The sequence below is a fragment of the Ambystoma mexicanum genome, chromosome 9 (genome assembly GCF_040938575.1).
Source record: "Ambystoma mexicanum isolate Mex_15411 chromosome 9, UKY_AmexF1_1, whole genome shotgun sequence".
Lineage (NCBI taxonomy): Eukaryota > Metazoa > Chordata > Amphibia > Caudata > Ambystomatidae > Ambystoma > Ambystoma mexicanum.
In genome coordinates this window covers 758,033,970-758,053,626 of record NC_090931.1, presented here as the reverse complement: position 1 = coordinate 758,053,626, position 19,657 = coordinate 758,033,970, and positions in this window count along the sequence as shown.

Here is a 19,657-nt window from a genome sequence, read left to right as displayed (position 1 = left end):
CTAAGCTGCAGTTCTACTTAGATTAAAAATGGATTGAATTATATGATTTTAACTAAGAGATGTGTGCTGAGTTTTGCTGAGTACTCACAAGAGATTTTAAACAGGAAGGCGGCTTTGTCACGATCTGGTCAACAGGTCTGGACTTCGGACGGTCTCTGGGCACAGCGTCTGGTCTCTGGAACTGCTAACATGGGTCTGGGTCAGCTCTCTCTCTGGATTCTGAAGATTGAGGGATTTAAAGTCTGGATCTTTCTGCACAGCTTTCTCTGGAGATTGATGGAGGTAAAGTATGGATTTTCCCGGCAGAGCTTCCAGCTGCAAATGGATTTGAAAGCCCTATCTGTCCTGTCTCTCTGCTTTTATGTGTTTTGAAAATGGGTGTGTGTGAGCATCACTGACCCTACCTCTCTCTCAGCTTCTAATTGGTCAAACTTCCATTTCTCACTTGATTGGGGGAGCTACGTTGTGTCAGAGTGATGTCATTTTATGGCTTGCAGAGAGGACACTCCCCAGTCAAATTGCACATAATCTATATTTGATAAAAAAAAACATATTTGCAGAGGTACATATTGTTTTAAAATCATATGCACCCATCATGCATTACAGGAGGTATCCGCTGTTCAAACTCTGCTCTTCCTGGGAGCTTGCATTCAGAAATGGCAATATTTTGCACTTTTAACTGATTTTGCAATTCCGGACATTGACCCAAATTTACACACATGTGCGCAAGGAGTATGGACATTAGTTGATGAAGTTTCAGATTTTTAACATGCACACATTTTGAGTAATATCCTCTTTTCCGCTAAAACCCCCCTGAACATGCCACCGGTTCTAAAAACCTCTTAAAATGTGGGCAGAAAAATCACAAGAATTATGGTGTCATTTATAAAATGTTCACATGTCCGTACTATGAGTTATTCATCTTTTTAGAGTTATGTTCTGGCCCCCAAAGGGGTGTGGTTTTCCTCCAGCACAAGGTTGAATTTCTGGTTTTTCCAGTTCTGCCAAGCCAGCTTGCTCTCACAGGCAGTGCTCCTCCCCTTTCCTTCAGGAGGAAGCCACTTTTTACGACCATTTACGACTCCTGCCATAAACCATCTGCCTGGGTGAATGGGGTTACATTGTTCAGAGCTCCTGTATTCTGTAGGGGGCTCCCCTTAATTCAATTATCAGAGAGATGGTATATCCTTAGTGTGGCCAGCAAAAGGCAGATAGGCCTGGGAACGCAGTTGTGACTCAAGTTTCACTCCTGATGGGGGTAGCTGTCAAGCAAAATCAAGTTCCTTAAGCCAGACTTTCAGCTAACTGTCATGTTTTTTTTGTTGCTTTTTAAATTAACTTGCAATTTTACACATGCAGCTAGAATGCTGATTCTAAGTGCAAAACTATGACATTTCAACAGTTACAAAGGCATGTGACACCAAACATAGGTCACTCATTTAATCTAAACATTTTTGATTTTAGTGTCTTTAAATCCAGTGCAACTTAAACTGCTGACTCCATAGCAGTTTTGTTATAAGCATTGTTTTGGGCTCTTCATTTCCCAGATTTTGTAGGCACACAACACTCCATTCTACCAAATGTCTGCTGGTGTCCAGTGAGTTTTTAGATGTGTTGCAATGTTTAAAATAGACATTTTGAGCCTGCCTTCAGAGAAACACAGTGTGGTTTTAAAGCGCTTTGAAGCTAACCGGCGCTACTGTTTTTCCTTTGGCAACCCATTTCCCTCATGGCAACCCGGCCTATCATTCTCGCACTGGTGGGTGGCAAGTGAGGCAACCATTTTGGTGTGCGCACAAACTGCGCAGCTTTCCTGGATTTCGGCGCACATGTGGGTTTTCCGCCATCTTGAATTTTCTAAGCCCACAGCACCAAATGTTGTAGCATGATAGCTTAAACGTGGGTCAGGACACCCAACAGCGTGCCACCTTATTCCGAACAGGGTTAGCAGGATATTCATTCTATAATTAATTCCCCAGACACTTATACTGCATGCTATAAAACCTTATGCCCCAGGTTAATCACATCATTTCAATACACTTTGAGAAGTGTGCCCTTCTTATTATCGGAGTTAACTTTGGAGGTAAAATGATGGTCAGCGTGTTGCCACTCACACAACTCTCAATTTTTACCCTGGCCGAGATTGTCGAGTGTCAGGAAAATGTATTGTGAATAAAGTGAACAGGTGCGAGACAAGTCAGTTCTGCCGGTGGTGGTGAAGTGAGTGTGTATTAGAACCAAGCAAAGGGAGCTCATGGCAGATCTAAAATGTAAGTGTATTTCACCCTAAATGTATGTGTGTTTCAACTAGTGCTGCAGCTGGTTGGCCGAGGCTGTGGGCCGGCCGCAGTGGTCCCAGTATGCAGAGTTGCTGTGGGCCGATCAGGCTGTTCATGCAGGATATATTGAGAGCACCCGTGTGCTCAATTGTGAGATGCAGGAACACCAGCTCTCAGCCCCTTCTCCTCTTGCAGTCTTCACCTCCGTCAGCCTTCATCATTCACCCTGTTCTCAACCTTCCTCATTCAACCTGCTCTCAGCCTTCCTCATTCATCCTGCTCTCAAACATTAATTCAACCTGCTCTCAACCTTCCTCATTCACCTTGCTCTCAACCTTCCTCATCACACTGCTCTCAACCTTCCTCATTCACCCTGCTCTCAACCTTCCTCATCCCACATGGACCAGTGCTCTGCTTCAACAAGGACGCCCAGTTAAACATCCAGGTAGGCTCCCGGCCTCCACGCTAAGGACTCGTGTTTCATATCTCTTAATTAGGTACTCGAATATTACCCTCACCATGCATGCCCCCCTTTCAGACACTCACCACTGAGCTCCTGTGTCTAGGTCTCAACTTCCCTTGCTTCTGGTTTCTTCTGATATTCACATCTTTTCACGGATGGCTGTCTCCATCACTTCCTGAACCAGCCATTCGGGACAGTTCATAAAACCCCTCTCCTTTCATTTTTAGGTACTTGATTCCCTGGAATACAGAAGTGGATGGCAGGGAACAGTCTGGGTCCTTACGCCACATGTGACTTTGTAAATACGTTTGTGTAGTCACAGATCTTGCTTACTCCTGTTCATACCACAGGGTAAGTATTCTGTGGACTCTACCTTTGATTTTGTTAGCATTCCTCTTGGAGGAGGCTTTTTCAGCAACATTGTGTTAGCATTCTTTGCCCAAAACCTGATACATATCTGTATCTTCTTTTTCTGCCTCCCTCTCCAACAGAGACCGCAGCTTTTCTTTCTTTCTGCCCTGAGGAAGGCCACATACAGATTCTATTAATGAATGGCATAGCCGAAACGTGTCTTTCAGTGCCCTACAGCTCCACGGAGGAACATATCTTCTAAGCATCCTCCTCAGTAGCTCTGGCTATTACTCCCTATAAGATTCTCCATCTTCACACGTTGGCATTTAATGAATCTATAGACTTGTCTAAACATTAAGTAGGTCTACAGTCTTGAAAGGACTACAGCCTAATATGATCCATATGTAACAATATCCTGATTTACTTTCAAGCAGGAACTGTTCAATTTTTTGCAAATGAGTTCAATCCTGTTAGATTGTTGTGTTTTGTTTTCCTCTTCTTGAATATTTTTTGATTATTTCAATTTAATTATTTTTCTTTACCTGTGATTTGTCAGCTCTAAGGATCTAATTTTGTAAATATACATGTATCTTTTGTTTGTATATACCTTTAACAAAATCTTGTGTATGATTTTGAATAATGTCATATGTTTATGGTTGTTTTTAATGATTTTCTTTTTTCAAATCTAAATATATTAAAATTTCAACACAATCCGAGTACATTTTCACTTTGTTGTTCCCCCTAGTGACCCGTTGGGTACAGCTCCAAACCCCTCACTCCAAGCTCATTATTTTTTATAAATTAATGACAATGAAATGAATATTGATTTGTTTGTGGATCTCCTTTTTGTTCGTTAAATAGTACCTCAACCTTCCTCATTCACCCTGCTCTCAACCTTCCTCATTCACCTTTCTCTCAACCTTCCTCATTCACCCTGCTCTCAACCTTCCTCATTCACCCTGCTCTCAACCTTCCTCATTCACCTTGCTCTCAACCTTCCTCATTCACCCTGCTCTCAACCTTCCTCATTCACCCTACTCTCAACCTTCCTCATTCACCTTGCTCTCAACCTTCCTCATTCACCCTGCTCGATTGGCATTTTGTTCTTCACAAGAGCATACCGGTGAATCATGGATGCATTAGGGCCTCATTGCCGAGCATTACTTATGCTGTCGTTAGGTTACACAGGTAAAACGTCATGGTTTTGGTGAGGGCATGCAGCACAGCTAGAGCTCTACGGCCTTCTTAAGCAGCCACCCCTGGTGGGCTCACCTTTTGTCTGTTTCTAGAAAAATATATATTTGATTATTCTTAAACGTGTTATATGTTTATACTTCAGTGATACCAAGTCTTGTGATTTCAAATTAAAAAAAGTTCAGTTAACACCACTTACAATGGCAGTTCATGCAATGTCACTTCCAGTAATGAAACTGAGGGGTGCATATTCAATTGAGACATAACGTGAATGCAAGGCGTAAAGCCTTGAGGAAGGTTTTACCACCTTGCATTCACGCCACGGCGCTTATCCCAGGGTTTGTACGTCAGAGAGGAGTGGTGGAACGCAACTAGCGTTTCTGCCACTCCCCTCCTTTCCCTCATACAATACAAATTCTCCAGCATCTACGTCAGCATCGATGTTCATGGCGGCGCAAATGCTGAAGATCCTTATGGGGTCCCGCCACCGAATTATGCACAGGAGCAACATGAGCTCCTCAGAGTGAGAAGTAAACTTGCCATTTTGGGTAAGTGACTACCAGTTATCGAGCGAACCTGAAATTTGCACAGTACACGCTGATATCCATTGCAATGTAAAGAAACATTGTTCTCCAGAATGGGCAAATACATTAATTTTCGTTTGTTTATTTATTTGAATTTTTTTGTTTAGCGCTGGCCATACCCAGAGGGTCTCGGAGCACCTTTCATGGATCAAAGTTTGAAAAGGTGTGAGTTGGAAAAAGGAAGTTGCAAAATGCGGGTCTGCAGCAATATCATGTCCTCAAGTTGCTATTGCCTTGCAGCTAGGCATTGTGTTTGTTTTTTAAAATCCGATATGTCATAATTTGGCATTGTACCATTTGAGCATGATTGTGTTTTTCCAACAATTGACTCACTATAATCTGAGGAACCATATACCAGTGGTTCATGCAGTATGCACGATTGGTGGCACACTAAATTCGGATTACTTACATCAGATCCTTTACCTAATCTCAAGCTAGGTCTCCTTTTACATTGTTACGATGAACCACCAACTCCAACATGACATGTGACACTGGCCTGCTCACATGACCAAGAAGGGAACGGGGGTGTTTCATTGTATTGCAGTTTAGGGGAGAAGATTCTAATATTTGATTGTTTATATTTTGTGCTGATTTTTTACCAACTCAATGCACATGCTTTCTCATTGAAGGGGCGAAGGACAGCTGCGAGAAGGGTAGCTGTTTTAAGCCGCAGGCTCATGCTCCTGTCCCCTGCTCCCAGTGCTGACACGCCTCTGCCCAGATGCATATAATCACTTGCGCTAACCTGCAGTGGTGAAGCCGGGCTGGGAGAGGGGTGGCTGTTATAAGCCGTAGGCTCATGCTCCTGACTCCTGCTCCCAGTGCTCACACGCCTCTGCCCAGATGCATATAATCACCTGCACCAACCTGCAGTGGTGAAGCCTGCAGTGGTGAAGCCGGGCTGGGAGAGGGGTGGCTGGTGTAAGCCGCAGGCTCATGCTCCTGTCTCCTGCTCCTAGTGGTCACACGCCTCTGCCCAGCTGCATATAATCAGTTGCACCAACCTGCAGTGGTGAAGCCGGGCTGGGAGAGGGGTGGCTGTTGTAAGCCGCAGGCTCATGCTCCTGTCTCCTGCTCCCATTGCTCGCACACCTCTGCCCATCTGCATATAATCAGTTGCACCAACCTGCAGTGGTGAAGCCGGGCTGGGAGAGGGGTGGCTGGTGTAAGCCGCAGGCTCATGCTCCTGTCTCCTGCTCCCATTGCTCGCACACCTCTGCCCATCTGCATATAATCAGTTGCACCAACCTGCAGTGGTGAAGCCGGGCTGGGAGAGGGGTGGCTGGTGTAAGCCGCAGGCTCATGCTCCTGTCTCCTGCTCCTAGTGGTCACACGCCTCTGCCCAGATGCATATAATCAGTTGCACCAACCTGCAGCGGTGAAGCTGGGCTGGGAGAGGGGTGGCTGGAGTAAGCCGCAGGCTCATGCTCCTGTCTCCTGCTCCTAGTGGTCACACGCCTCTGCCCAGATGCATATAATCAGTTGCACCAACCTGCAGCGGTGAAGCCGGGCTGGGAGAGGGCTGGCTGGTGTAAGCCGCACGCTCATGCTCCTGTCTCCTGCTCCTAGTGGTCACACGCCTCTGCCCAGCTGCATATAATCAGTTGCACCAACCTGCAGTGGTGAAGCCGGGCTGGGAGAGGGCTGGCTGGTGTAAGCCGCAGGCTCATGCTCCTGTCTCCTGCTCCTAGTGGTCACACGCCTCTGCCCAGCTGCATATAATCAGTTGCACCAACTTGCAGTGGTGAAGCCGGGCTGGGAGAGGGGTGGCTGTTGTAAGCCGTAGGCTCATGCTCCTGACTCCTGCTCCCAGTGCTCACACGCCTCTGCCCAGATGCATATAATCACCTGCACCAACCTGCAGCGGTGAAGCCGGGCTGGGAGAGGGCTGGCTGGTGTAAGCCGCAGGCTCATGCTCCTGTCTCCTGCTCCTAGTGGTCACACGCCTCTGCCCAGATGCATATAATCAGTTGCACCAACCTGCAGTGGTGAAGCCGGGCTAGGAGAGGGGTGGCTGGTGTAAGCCGCAGGCTCATGCTCCTGTCTCCTGCTCCGAGTGGTCACACGCCTCTGCCCAGATGCATATAATCAGTTGCGCCAACCTGCAGTGGTGAAGCCGGGCTGGGAGAGGGGTGGCTGTTGTAAGCCGTAGGCTCATGCTCCTGACTCCTGCTCCCAGTGCTCACACGCCTCTGCCCAGATGCATATAATCACTTGTGCCAACCTGCAGCGGTGAAGCCGGGCTGGGAGAGGGCTGGCTGGTGTAAGCCGCAGGCTCATGCTCCTGTCTCCTGCTCCTAGTGGTCACACGCCTCTGCCCAGCTGCATATAATCAGTTGCACCAACCTGCAGTGGTGAAGCCGCGCTGGGAGAGGGGTGGCTGTTGTAAGCCGTAGGCTCATGCTCCTGACTCCTGCTCCCAGTGCTCACACTCCTCTGCCCAGATGCATATAATCACCTGCACCAACCTGCAGCGGTGAAGCCGGGCTGGGAGAGGGCTGGCTGGTGTAAGCCGCAGGCTCATGCTCCTGTCTCCTGCTCCTAGTGGTCACACGCCTCTGCCCAGATGCATATAATCAGTTGCACCAACATGCAGTGGTGAAGCCGGGCTGGGAGAGGGGTGGCTGGTGTAAGCCGCAGGCTCATGCTCCTGTCTCCTGCTCCTAGTGGTCACACGCCTCTGCCCAGATGCATATAATCAGTTGCACCAACCTGCAGTGGTGAAGCCGGGCTGGGAGAGGGGTGGCTGTTGTAAGCCGCAGGCTCATGTTCCTGTCTCCTGCTCCCAGTGATCACACGCCTCTGCCCAGCTGCATATAATCACTGGCAGAAACCCGCAGCAGTGAATCCCGGTTACGAGAAGGGTGGATGTTGTAAGCCGCAGGCTGTTTGAAGCAGTGGGCTTTCTTGTGAAAACACTTCAGCTCTTATCCGTGCAGCAGTGGCAATTTCTTAATATTTGTTGTTGTGGATCTACCAGTATTTTGGAATTGGAATCAAGACCACATTTGGAGTGTTTTTGGGTCCCCATGCTGTTGACTAAACATACTGTAATGTGCTGGATATTGTTGAACCGTTCCATACCTTCCCAGCTAGCACCCAGAGGAACATCTCCAGCGGAGTGGGGGGAAGGAGCGGGTTGCATGAATAAACATTGAGCCCGAGCTGAGTGGACACATCGGTTATAGTGTACCGGGCTTGCTGTAACCTTCCGGCACCTGCTTTGGTTTTGGCTTAGAAGCTACATTACTAATTTTACATCACTATGGGCAAGAGGAAATCGAATGGCCAATCCTTCACTGGAGAGATGCAAGATAAAATTATTAGAATGTTCATGCCGATAAATGAGGTGAATAGTCTGATTTCTGACATGAAAGACTTTCTCTCTGACATCGAGGACACGGTGGGCGTGGTGGGCCTGTCTATTTTCACCCCGACAATGACAGTGGGCCTCATTACGACCCTGGCGGAGTGGGTTTACGCCAGCGGTATTCGCGGCGGACCCGTCCGCCCTACTACGAGTTCCCGTAGCGCCATGGGGCGTTTTCCGCCTGGTTTTTCCGGGCGGAGAAATCCATGGCGCTATGGGACCTTGTTGTTAATTACGCCACCGTATTTTACGGTGGCGTAATTAACGCCTTCCCCACTCCCATTATACCCTATGGGGCAAAAATGGGAATGGGGAAGGGTAAAATGGGGAATGGGGATTTACCGCCCCGCCAAGGTCGGAATGGGGCGGAAAATCCGCCAACCCCCATGGCGCTATTGGCAGCTTTCCGCCGTGCTCCATGGTGCATTTTGCACCACGATTTCCGCCAGGGTCGTAATGAGGGCCAGTGACAGTTTTTGAGGGAGCTGCCCAGCTGGCCAAGGACGCTGTCACAGGTTTCACATCGAATTGTGCTCTCCAAGTTATTGAGGTCGACCTCATTCCATTCTCTGAACCTGAATCATCTAAGTCCAATTATAAGCCAGTGGGGACTACAAGCTTTCGTAATGAGGATCGTTTGGCTCAGTTTGAGATAATTCAAAAACCTGGGCCACAAAGGGGAAGGAATTTTATAATCCAAGTAAATTTAAATAATCCTGCTACAGATATTTGCAGTGCCAGCATTATCGAGACCCAGGGGATGGAGGCATATGAGGTTGCCTCTACTTTGAAGGTCTTATTTGATGTGGATGACTGTGTCTTCCTGTCACTAACTGATGAACCCCTTGGTGATGACGACAATGAGACTTCAGAGTCGCCTGTGGGAGGATTAACCCTCTATGAATATTTACTCTAAATTTACAGATGGAATCACTGAAAGAATTATAGGGGATGTGAGACAATCAGAACTTGGCTTGAGGCAGTCCCAGTCTGATTGCACGCTATTCCACAGATCACATAGTTTGGCAGTCGACTCTATGTATTATGTAGAACTTGAGGGTACAAGCTTTTAATGGCAGAGAGTGACCATTTTCCCTTATTTGTTCGCATCTCAGAAAAAGATCTTGGGGTGGACAGTGCTGGAGTATTCCCTGTCGCACGTCAGATAGAGATTAATGGCCACGCACGTAAAGCGGTGAAGTGAGTTAAAGTTATGACCCATGAGACAAAACCAAATATCTATCTTTCAATTTCTGATAATTTAAGAACCATCAACGAATCAGATAGTTTAGATCCGGCAATCTTGACTGAGTTTGAAAAGCTGAAACTTAACCTTGATCCACATGTCACCATTCTGACTGCTCAAGTCAAGAGGAAAGCATTGTGCAAGGATAGCTGGAACAAGGGGGCTGCTGGGCAGCTAAAAGAGAAATTGATAAATGTGTTGTCTCCCCATTGGGGGCAGATAGAACTAAATTATGCCAGTTAAGTTTCATTTATACAAACTTATTGCCAGTAAAAAAAAAGTATGCTGTGGAAAAGTGGGATGCTCTTCGCACTGCCCTCCATTCGGGGGACACAGTCTCTTTTTGGAAAAAGGTGGCTGACTTGGAACTGAGGAATGAATGATTTCTAGGCTGCTGCATTAGTATTCAACATAAGAGGTCTAATTTATCGGGTTTATATGGACCCTCTTGTCCACCCCCCAAAGCAATTCAAAAATTGCCAATCCTGGAAATACACATTATTACGGTGAAAGAGGTAGTTGGTGCCTTTCGATCCTTGGAAAATGGGAAGGCTGCAGGCCCAGATTTAATCCCATCAGGCCTATATAAAGACAAGGTTCTTATTTGGGTACCTGTCGTGTGCAAAACATGTAATGCCATCCTGTTACAGGGGGAGCTACCTGATTCTCGATGACAGGCAGTGATCGTCCCTATTTATAAGAAAGGCGGAAGGGACTGCCTGTCCAATTTCAGGCCGATCGCCCTCTTACATGGCACAGGAAAGTTCTTCGATAAGGTCATGCTGAATCACCTGCAAGTCTGGGTGGACAGTAACAATGTCATCAGTGACCTCCAGATAAGTTTTCGGAGGGGCAGAGGCACGCTGGACCAATGCTTCATCTTATTCTTGCTAATCCGAAAGTATACTTCCTTTTGGAAAATTAAGGCATATGAGCTGTTTTTGGATCTAAAGACAGCTTTTCATTCAGTTTCCCAGTAGAACTGTGGCAGATTCTCTTGGCACGCAAGGCCCCTTCATATCTGCTCTCTATAATATCTAAGCTTTCCTCAGATACCAATGCCTGTGTTTGTTATGTTCTTGGCGGGGTGTTATGGAGTGCCTTTCATGTCGAGCTAGGGGTCAGACAGGGCTGTGTCCTGCCTCCACTTTTACTTAACATCTACTTTCAGGAAATCATAGATGCACTAATAAGTCATGCACAGGATTGACCTAAAATGGCTGCAGCAATATTTCTAGTCTTATTTTAGGCAGATGATGTGGTTTGGATTGCCACCACACTGCTTGACATGCAGAAATCTTTGGTTATATTTATGAGTAGGGGCAATGATCTCCAACTTGAACTGAACATCAGCAAGACCAAATTGATGGTTTACAGACCACAATTTTAATAAACATGCACCAATTAAGATGGAGGTGAGGTTTGCTCAAATAGAACTGGTTCAGTGGTTTGATTAGCTGGGAGTAAGATTTCAGGAGTGCCCGGGATGGGTGAATGAAATGGACAAGGCTTCCCTTACTCTGGAAAAGTACAGTGGAGCTGTTCTTTCTTTAAGCATCATGGGAGCAGCACCATATAGCTGGCCTTGAATTTATAGAATAGGCAGGTATTGCTGGTTGTATCGGATGGAGCGTAGCTCTGGGGATACACAACCGCTGGTAAATAGGTCATAGGAGAGAACACATTTCAGGAGAAAGTATTATTACTCCGCTTGGGTGCTCCCAAAGGGCTGGTCACCCAGAAATATGGCACTTCTCCAGTCAGTGCGGAAGCTATGTGTCAGCCGCTCTTCTTTTGGGACAGAATATGTACTCAACCAGGTTTGGGTCTGTGCAGGGATGCAATATTACATCTTGTATCCCTTTTTGGAGGTGGAAGCCTGAAATGGCTGGCCCATGTTAAAAAGATGCTCCTTGAACTCAATATAGCTGAGTTATGGGCGGATCCAGAGTCTATTTCTTTGACAAATGTTGGTATTCCAGAGGTGTTACCCAGGTCATGGGCGCTAGAACATCTCATGATAGATGCTTCCAAATTGAAACTACGTTCTGAGTATTTCGCCCATATGTTGTCGGGGGGGGGGGGGGGGGGTTAAAACATATTTAGACTTAATTTCCCCTGTCTACGAAAAAATCTCTATGTGCACGCTTCTTCCAGTAGCAGTCTTTGCATACTCGTGGAGGGGATATGAATCAGAGTTATGTCCAATGTGTGGTACTCGATGCGAAACTGTGTCTCATTTTCTGCTAATTTGACACTCAACAATTAGGTTGAGGTGCCTGTATTTAAGTCATATATTACAGGATGCTGGAATTCGTACGTTAAGATTTGATATGCTCTTCTTGCTGCAGACCTCCTATTTACCTGTAGTATTTGGCATGGCTCGCTATATTCACAGAGATTGGATACAGCGGAAAAGGGAACTGATTTAATTATACATGTGTATGCTATAGCTCCTAATAGTCAGTGCACCAATATTTTATGAGCTTATTTATATGTTAGAGCTTTTTACCGTGTTTTATATTTTGTGTTCTGTTGTTAATTCCTTCTTTTTTTAATGGTTTTAATGCATTTTGCATTGCTGTTTTTGTATTTTGTATCTGCCTGAAGACTTTTTGTCGAATAAAACACATACTTTAGTATCATAGACATAAGTAAAATGTTCAAAGGATAAGAGTGGACTTTATTAAATGTGGTTATCTGTGTTTAAAGATTTGCAATTTGTTTTAAACCTGAACATAAAAATAAACACATTATGTGGTTTCTATGGTTGTATTTCTAGTACACAACTACAAGGACACCTACATATGAACTCTCATGCCTTTCTTTTTTCTAATTAACAACATTAAAATAATAATAGGTGTACTTACTATAGAGTTGCATGGTGGATTTCTTTTGCTCCTACGTTTTATGATAACAGGTGTTATTTCTTTTCTCAATATAATGGTACACAATTTAGCAACCTCAGAAGGATGAAGGACTAGGTCAGCTTTGCTGCACAAACATGTGAAGGACAGTTACGACCCATGTCTGAGGAATGTGCTTTGGTACTTAACTTGTGAGATAACCACCAATGATGTTATTGAATGCATTGTATTGTCATTGTTTATTAGTTAGCTATACATAATGATGACAATGGGCCTCATTCCAAGAGCGGCATTCCAGAAATAAGGGTTCTGGTCACACCGTACCGGCACCCTTTCCGGACCACCACACTCCAACTCTGCCTGCCAGGGCCATTGCACCCGGCAAGCCTGACCTGCCATGCGCACCGACCCAGTTAGGCAGGGTTGTCTCGGAAGCACCGGCACCGTTAAAAATGTGTCCCCATTCCTGTGGAGTACTATGGGACTTCACAGGAATGGGGATTTACCCTTTCTGCCACCTGGTATCCCAGGCTGACGGGACTTGTAATGTCCCAGTGGCACCGGGATATCCGGCGGCTGAATGGTGTTACGATTTTTGCGGCAACCCGCCGGTAGCACCGGCCGGTTACGCCGAACTTGGAACGAGGGCCAATATCTCAAAATCCAACTGTTACAAATGTCTTTATTAAAACCCTAAATAGAGTCACTGGAGAAATCCCACCATTGTTGCAAGTATCCTACACTCACTGGTATACATTCCATTTAACTATTTCAAAAGGTTCCTAGTGAATACATGTGTTCACATTTGTACATGTCCTGAACTGCAGATGATCTTTCTCCCTCCCTGTGCATTGCACTATACTTCCTTTTCTTGGATGTACACATACAACCAGAACCTTGCACACTCCTTTCTTTCCTACCTGCCTTTCCCTCTTTCTTCTCTACTGACATCCCTCTCTTGTCATTACACCTCCTTTCCAGCACATTTTCAAGAGGACATTTTACAAAGACTCAAACAACTTACTCTATAAATGCCTCAACCAGATAAACCTCTCAATGACCAAGAACAACATAAAACTGAACCCAAACAAGACTGAAATACTGATCATCCCATGCAGTGACAATCAAACACAGATTTCACTGCCTTGGCCAACAGAAATGGCATAATGACTGGAAACATTGACAGTAATTAAAAATCTCGTAATAGTCATGGACAGAAGACTCGCACTAGCACCACAGATGAGCTCACTTTCACAAAAATACTTCTACCACCGACACTCAATTAAGTGCATCCTTCCATATCTAAACTTCCCTCACCAGACCCTCAGATAATCTCATGGATAATGTCTTGAATAGATTACACAAACAGTTTATACTTATGAATGACTGATTACCTCACAAATAAATTACAACACATCCAGAACACACCAGCTAGACTCCTGCTAAGGATCAACAGAAGAGAACTCATCACTCTGACCTTGAGAATCCTGTAATGGTTACCAGTAAAGAAAATAATCCACTTCAAAGCACTTTGCATCGCCCAACGAACACTACATGGTATTGAGCAGAAGTCCTGCAATCAAAAAGCACCCACTTCCAACTGTGAAGAACATTGAACTCACCAGTGATGTACTTACAGAATCACGGCACAATGAGAAAAACAAGTACAGAGGCAAAGCTATTTTCCATGATCATAGCAAACATATGGAACTTGCTCCCAAAAGAAATGGTGACATCAGAAGACCATCTTATATTCTGGAAGCTCCTAAAAACCTGCCTTTCAATACAGCAGGTTTGAGACCTACACACAACCCTAAGATAAGAAACAAAATACGAACCACTGCAACTAGGCAACTAGTGCACATATCAACAGCTTTCAATATATGGCACATCAAAACTAGCGCAATAACCAAAACGCCTCTTAAGAAACACGACAGTAAACCTGAACAAATGAACACCAAAAACCAAAGCAAACCTTCTGAAACTAGGACAAGCCTCATCCTGAGCCATGAAATACTCTGACCAGAGAACGAAAATTCAGTACGAGGAAGGACCAACAATCTGTTAAAAACTACACACAAAACACAGATTCTCCCTGCCCTCACGTCTAAGAAAACACAGGCTTGCTGAGAAACATCACAAACCACATAGATAACTCACCTGCATTTACTCCAGTTTTTCCTGGCTTTATTGGCACCAACAGTTGAGTAAAACACATTCCCCCACTAATCTCCTACCACTTGCCCCATTTTCTTTCAACTATAGGTAAACAAGGGTTCATGGAGAGCATGACAAAGGCACGAAAAAGGCAGTGGTGCACGGTGACATAACATAATGTAACATTTAACATTCACAAAGCCATCCTGAGCGCAAGAAATTACATTGAAAAGTTTTTTTTGAACAATGTTTGTTCTCAGCAGAGGGGCTCCCACCCACTTGTTAAACAACATTGATGTCAGCCTGATTGTATCTAATGGCTGCTATACAACACTTTCTGATATTGTAAGCATAGAAGCACAAAGAACAATGATAATGTGATCATAAATACCACGGACAGACACACTTTAAAAATGGCTGGTCACTGAGGAATAAGGAGATTTGATTCTTTCCTCATCTTACTTGTGTACAATATGTTAATGCTTGAAACAGTAATTTAGAGCTGATGTTGAAAAGTGAGATTCTTCATAAGTGGGAGTGAAAAAGGTGTCGGGCAAACATTCAGCACTAGTCCTCCTTAGAAAAGCACAATTGCATAGCTCACAAATGACTCAAGGGTTCACTGCATGACTGCACACGTATTGCTATGTTGGGGAATTTGGGTGTGCACATGGCAGGGTTTGGCAACTCCTGCATATGTGGTTTACACCTTCCCACATGGTAACTATTGCAGACAGATGATGGCTTTATTTGAGCCATGCATGCTACAGCCAACATCTGTTGGCTTGCCAATGCATTTTTATTTATCAGCTAGCAAAGTTTTGGAAGAAATAACTAAACAAAGTGTTCGATGAAATGGGGCCATATGAAAAATGTATTTAATGTCAGAAAAATAATGAATTCCTCTTTATGGTGAAATGACGCATAGTTCCAGAGGACACTTTAAAAGTTAAGCTGTCTTTGACACTCATAGCAACAAAGAGTGACCTAACAATTAGTAACGGTTTATTAAAACTTGATCTTCCAAGACATAGTCAGAGCACGTACACGTGCCCTTAAGGATGCCCCCTTCTTACATTGGTAGTAGTGTTTATTTGTGTTTTTCATTTTTCTTTTGTTACATAAGTGTTAATTAGTGGCTGTACAATACCTCCCGATGGCCCACTAGAAGGATTGTGGAGGGGTAGAGGTTATGGATATCATTTTGCTCTTTCATTCCAATTGATGAGCCATTTTGTGTGAATCAATTAGTAGTGGAAAACATTCCTTTCTCCTTTTGATGTTATACCCAAGTGGATTAAAACTTTTCTTTCTCACCCTTTGTGCTTCAAACTTGTATCTTTGAGGGTGTGTAGCTGGCACAATTCTTACATGCCCCACCCTTGATTCACCACATTGAAGAATAGTATTGGGCAGACACAGTACAGGGACTCCATCATAAAGATTCTTCAATATAAAGATTTGCCTATAGGTTTACCTTTTCCTGCAGCTTTTCTACCAACATTCCTCTTGATGATGACCTGCAAGACAATAAAGAGTTATAAGCACAATATTGTAGCAGTTGCACAATTGTGCACAGCAAAAAGCAGCATGTAAGCATGTGTGCCATTTCACAATGGCATGTGCCGAGGCATTGTAGCTCGGTGCCTCCCAGTGGCACAATCCAAGGTGATATGATATATGATCTGATAAGTTATTTATAACGCACTTAATACCCAGAGGTTTCTAAGCGTGGACCCGGGAATCAAACCTGTGTTGCTCTGTGTCGTCTTGCTTCCAAGACGAGCACGTTGCCGCTGAGCTATCTTCCTGAGACGAGGTGTCCCCTTTATGTTTGTCCAAGCAGATCCCCTGTGAGACCCCTTAAATTCTACGGAACCAAAGGTGAATTTAGTATGCAGTCGTGGGTTTGTATTCTTCTTGGTCTGTGTGGTCTTGTCACAGTAGGGCTTGAATCTCTGAAAAGTTAAATTGTTGGTTAAGAAGAGTGACATTTGCAGAGGTGTCATTAAAACGATCAATGGCAGAGTTGAAACTTCAAAAGTGGAATGGTAAAGAACTGAATGTCGATAATAAACGATCTAGAGAGGCTGTCTGTGAGGGAATTACAGGCGGAAAATATTTCTTCTCAGGAAGTCCATGTACAAGGAAAGGGGATCATTGTTATGTGCTGGAGATGCCCATATGTGTGCCCATATGTAAACCCCTCTCGTGCTGCTCAGATAAATGAGGCAGCAGTACTAATATGTAAACCTAATTTTGTGATTATTAAGCAAGCTGCAGATCTTCATGGTCAATGGGTGCCGGCAAATTAAAAATACACACATTGTCAATGCCAACACTTTGGGCTTTTGAGTAGGCATGGTAAAGGCACAAAGGCACTTGCCAGGCACAGCCATAGTGCCAAGTCCAAAATGACGGAAGTACCTTGGCATCTAACAGCAGTGCCTGGCAAATGCAAAATACTTATACACAAGCCAAAACTGTTGGTTTTGCCAATGCTTGTTTTTAACAGGACTTCAGTAAAGAACATGCATAGTGCTTATAAATCGATTGGCTGAAGCAGACCTGGTTAAGACATATTTATTACACCAGTAGCTTGTTTACAGCTGAATTTAAGTAATTAACTCTCAGAAGACTACTTTGAAAAAACACTGTCAGGCATTTTGTATGCCAAGTTTGATGGCAAGGCTTGTGTAAAGTGAGCTCAAAGAGTTCCCATGATGAGGTGTTTTGGGTGGGGAGGGGCGGGAACTTGGTGGGAATGGCCATGGTGATTAACATGTCCATGGACAGTCAATAGGTGGGCAAATAACCAAACAGCACCAACAAGTTGTGTGTCCCTTCTCATATGCCATATCTTTCCTACCTGAACTCTAATGTAATAGTGTTGGCTTCTAAGTGGTGCAAGTACCACCTAAATGCCCAAATCTACAAGGGCTTTGCTTTATGCTTTAAAAGAGGACATAGAAGCGAGATTGAGCAGCTAACCTAACCTAGTAACCGTTGATAGCGACACAAATCTGGCCCCAGATCCAGTGCCGGATAATTTCTCTACCACGCCATGAAACTGATGTTTGCTGAAAAGGTTGGCACTAGAACATTTAATTAATGAAGTGGCATTATCAGAAACGTGGAGAGCCCTGCACCCTCTATCGCAATGATACCATCGTCTTTCCTCGCCCCATGAAAATGACTATCAAATTGAAATCCTTTATGCCGGGGTTTACTGGCTAATACGGTACATGTCATTCGAGTGTCCGGGTGTTTCTTTAACTGACTATGCCGCTTTGTTGAGCACTTTAAATCGCAGTACAAAAATGTAAGTCAATAGGGACATTTCTTTAGAGGTTGTCATGGATGACGTACTTAGAGAATGGGTTCATGGTCAGTGACAGGAATTAATTAACAACAACCTGGGATCTGACCGTTTGGGAGACACACAAAGCCTATTTTAAGGTATGGGTGACCACGTGCTACATTTGAGCTCACTGTATTAAAGAAGCAGAAAGCCAGCGAGGAAGGGAAAGACTGACGCTATTTATATATTTATTTATTTACTTATGTATTTATGTATAGTTGTGTTTAGATCAAGAATCAAACTTTTACAACGTTCATGATAAGTATGTTTCAATTAAAACATATTGACATAAAACAATGACCATGCATTTCAATAAATAACTGTCGGACAACATCAGTAATCATTCAACCTTACAATCATTTCAAATGATACTATAAAGTGTATGAAACACGTATCGAATAAAATCATCCACTATTTCATTACAATTTATCATCACCTAAAAACAATAAAGCATTTCCCCATACTCTGAAAAGTGCAATGTGCATAGCTCCTGACTCAGTATTCAGACACTACTGCCAGAATTCCATTGACTTGATTGAATCGTATTGAAGTACACATTTAGCAAATAAAGTCATGAAGCGAAAGTCTGGTGCAATAAGAAAGGAAAAACACAGCTAGAATGAAACCTGGCTACTGCATGTCAGCTATTAAAATATGTCTTACAGTAGTCTAAGAACACATACTTGTTAAATGGATTTAACATGTGGTTTGGATACACCTATTCTCATCGTATTTAGCAAGGTGCCCCAGCATGGTCCTGTTCTGCCGTAAATCTGTTTATTAGGATGGTAAAACCCAGTAAGAACACTGGATGCCCTGTCATCTAAGTGAGTGAGGGGTCTGCAACATTTGGTGAAAACAATATTTTGCATTACAATTCCCATCAGCTCTAGCATGCATGGCCATGGTGATGGATCATGGGAGCCGTAGTCCAAAACATCTGAAGAGACACAAGTCCATTATTCCTGTCTAACCCGTAAATGCTATGATCTGCAACGCCTATTTAATGCACATATAGCAAGTAGCTCAATGTAAGGAGTTGCAATTCAGCTGCGAATTGACATAGCAACGAAAGTATTTTGCTAGTGTTTAAACCATTTTTGAATTTTAATTCATGAAATGGACAGATGAAGGCCTTTTGGTGAGATCTGAGCTGCCATTATCCTAACACCCCCAAAGGAGCCTGATTTGCTTCCAGTGGAAAGGAGTGCAATTGATAGCTGCCGTTTAGTTATAGAGTGACAGTTATTAGTTAAGGACAGCTGGTGCCTATTTCATTCATTTGAATGGATTGGAGAGCTAATGAAATTAATACTGATGTGCGAATTCGTAGTAATACGAGCCATGCAATTAAAGAAGGTCCATTAGAACAAAATGAGAGATCCACGAGTTCTTTTCTTATGTACCTTGTAGTGTCAGATAAGTATCTGATGCGGATATCAATATTGCCATCGGTTAACATAGTGATGTCATACAAACAAGTGGCACAGTAAAGAATGGAAAAACAAGACTTACTGGTGAAACACGTATAAGGCAAAGCATGTGGACCCACCCACTGGGCTGGCTTCATGAGGCTGCAAAACGCGTCATCTGCAGATTCAAGCACTTTCAGTAGGTTTTATGAACCTGTACCACAATGTTTTTCCAAAGGCATTTTCATGAAATGTTGCATTTGTTTTGCGCCAAAATGCAGGGGGCAACCCCTGACCCCCTTTAGTAATCCAAACCCCATCCCCAGAAATACGCTAACTCCACTTACCAGCTGCATTTTGCTGTCCAAAAATC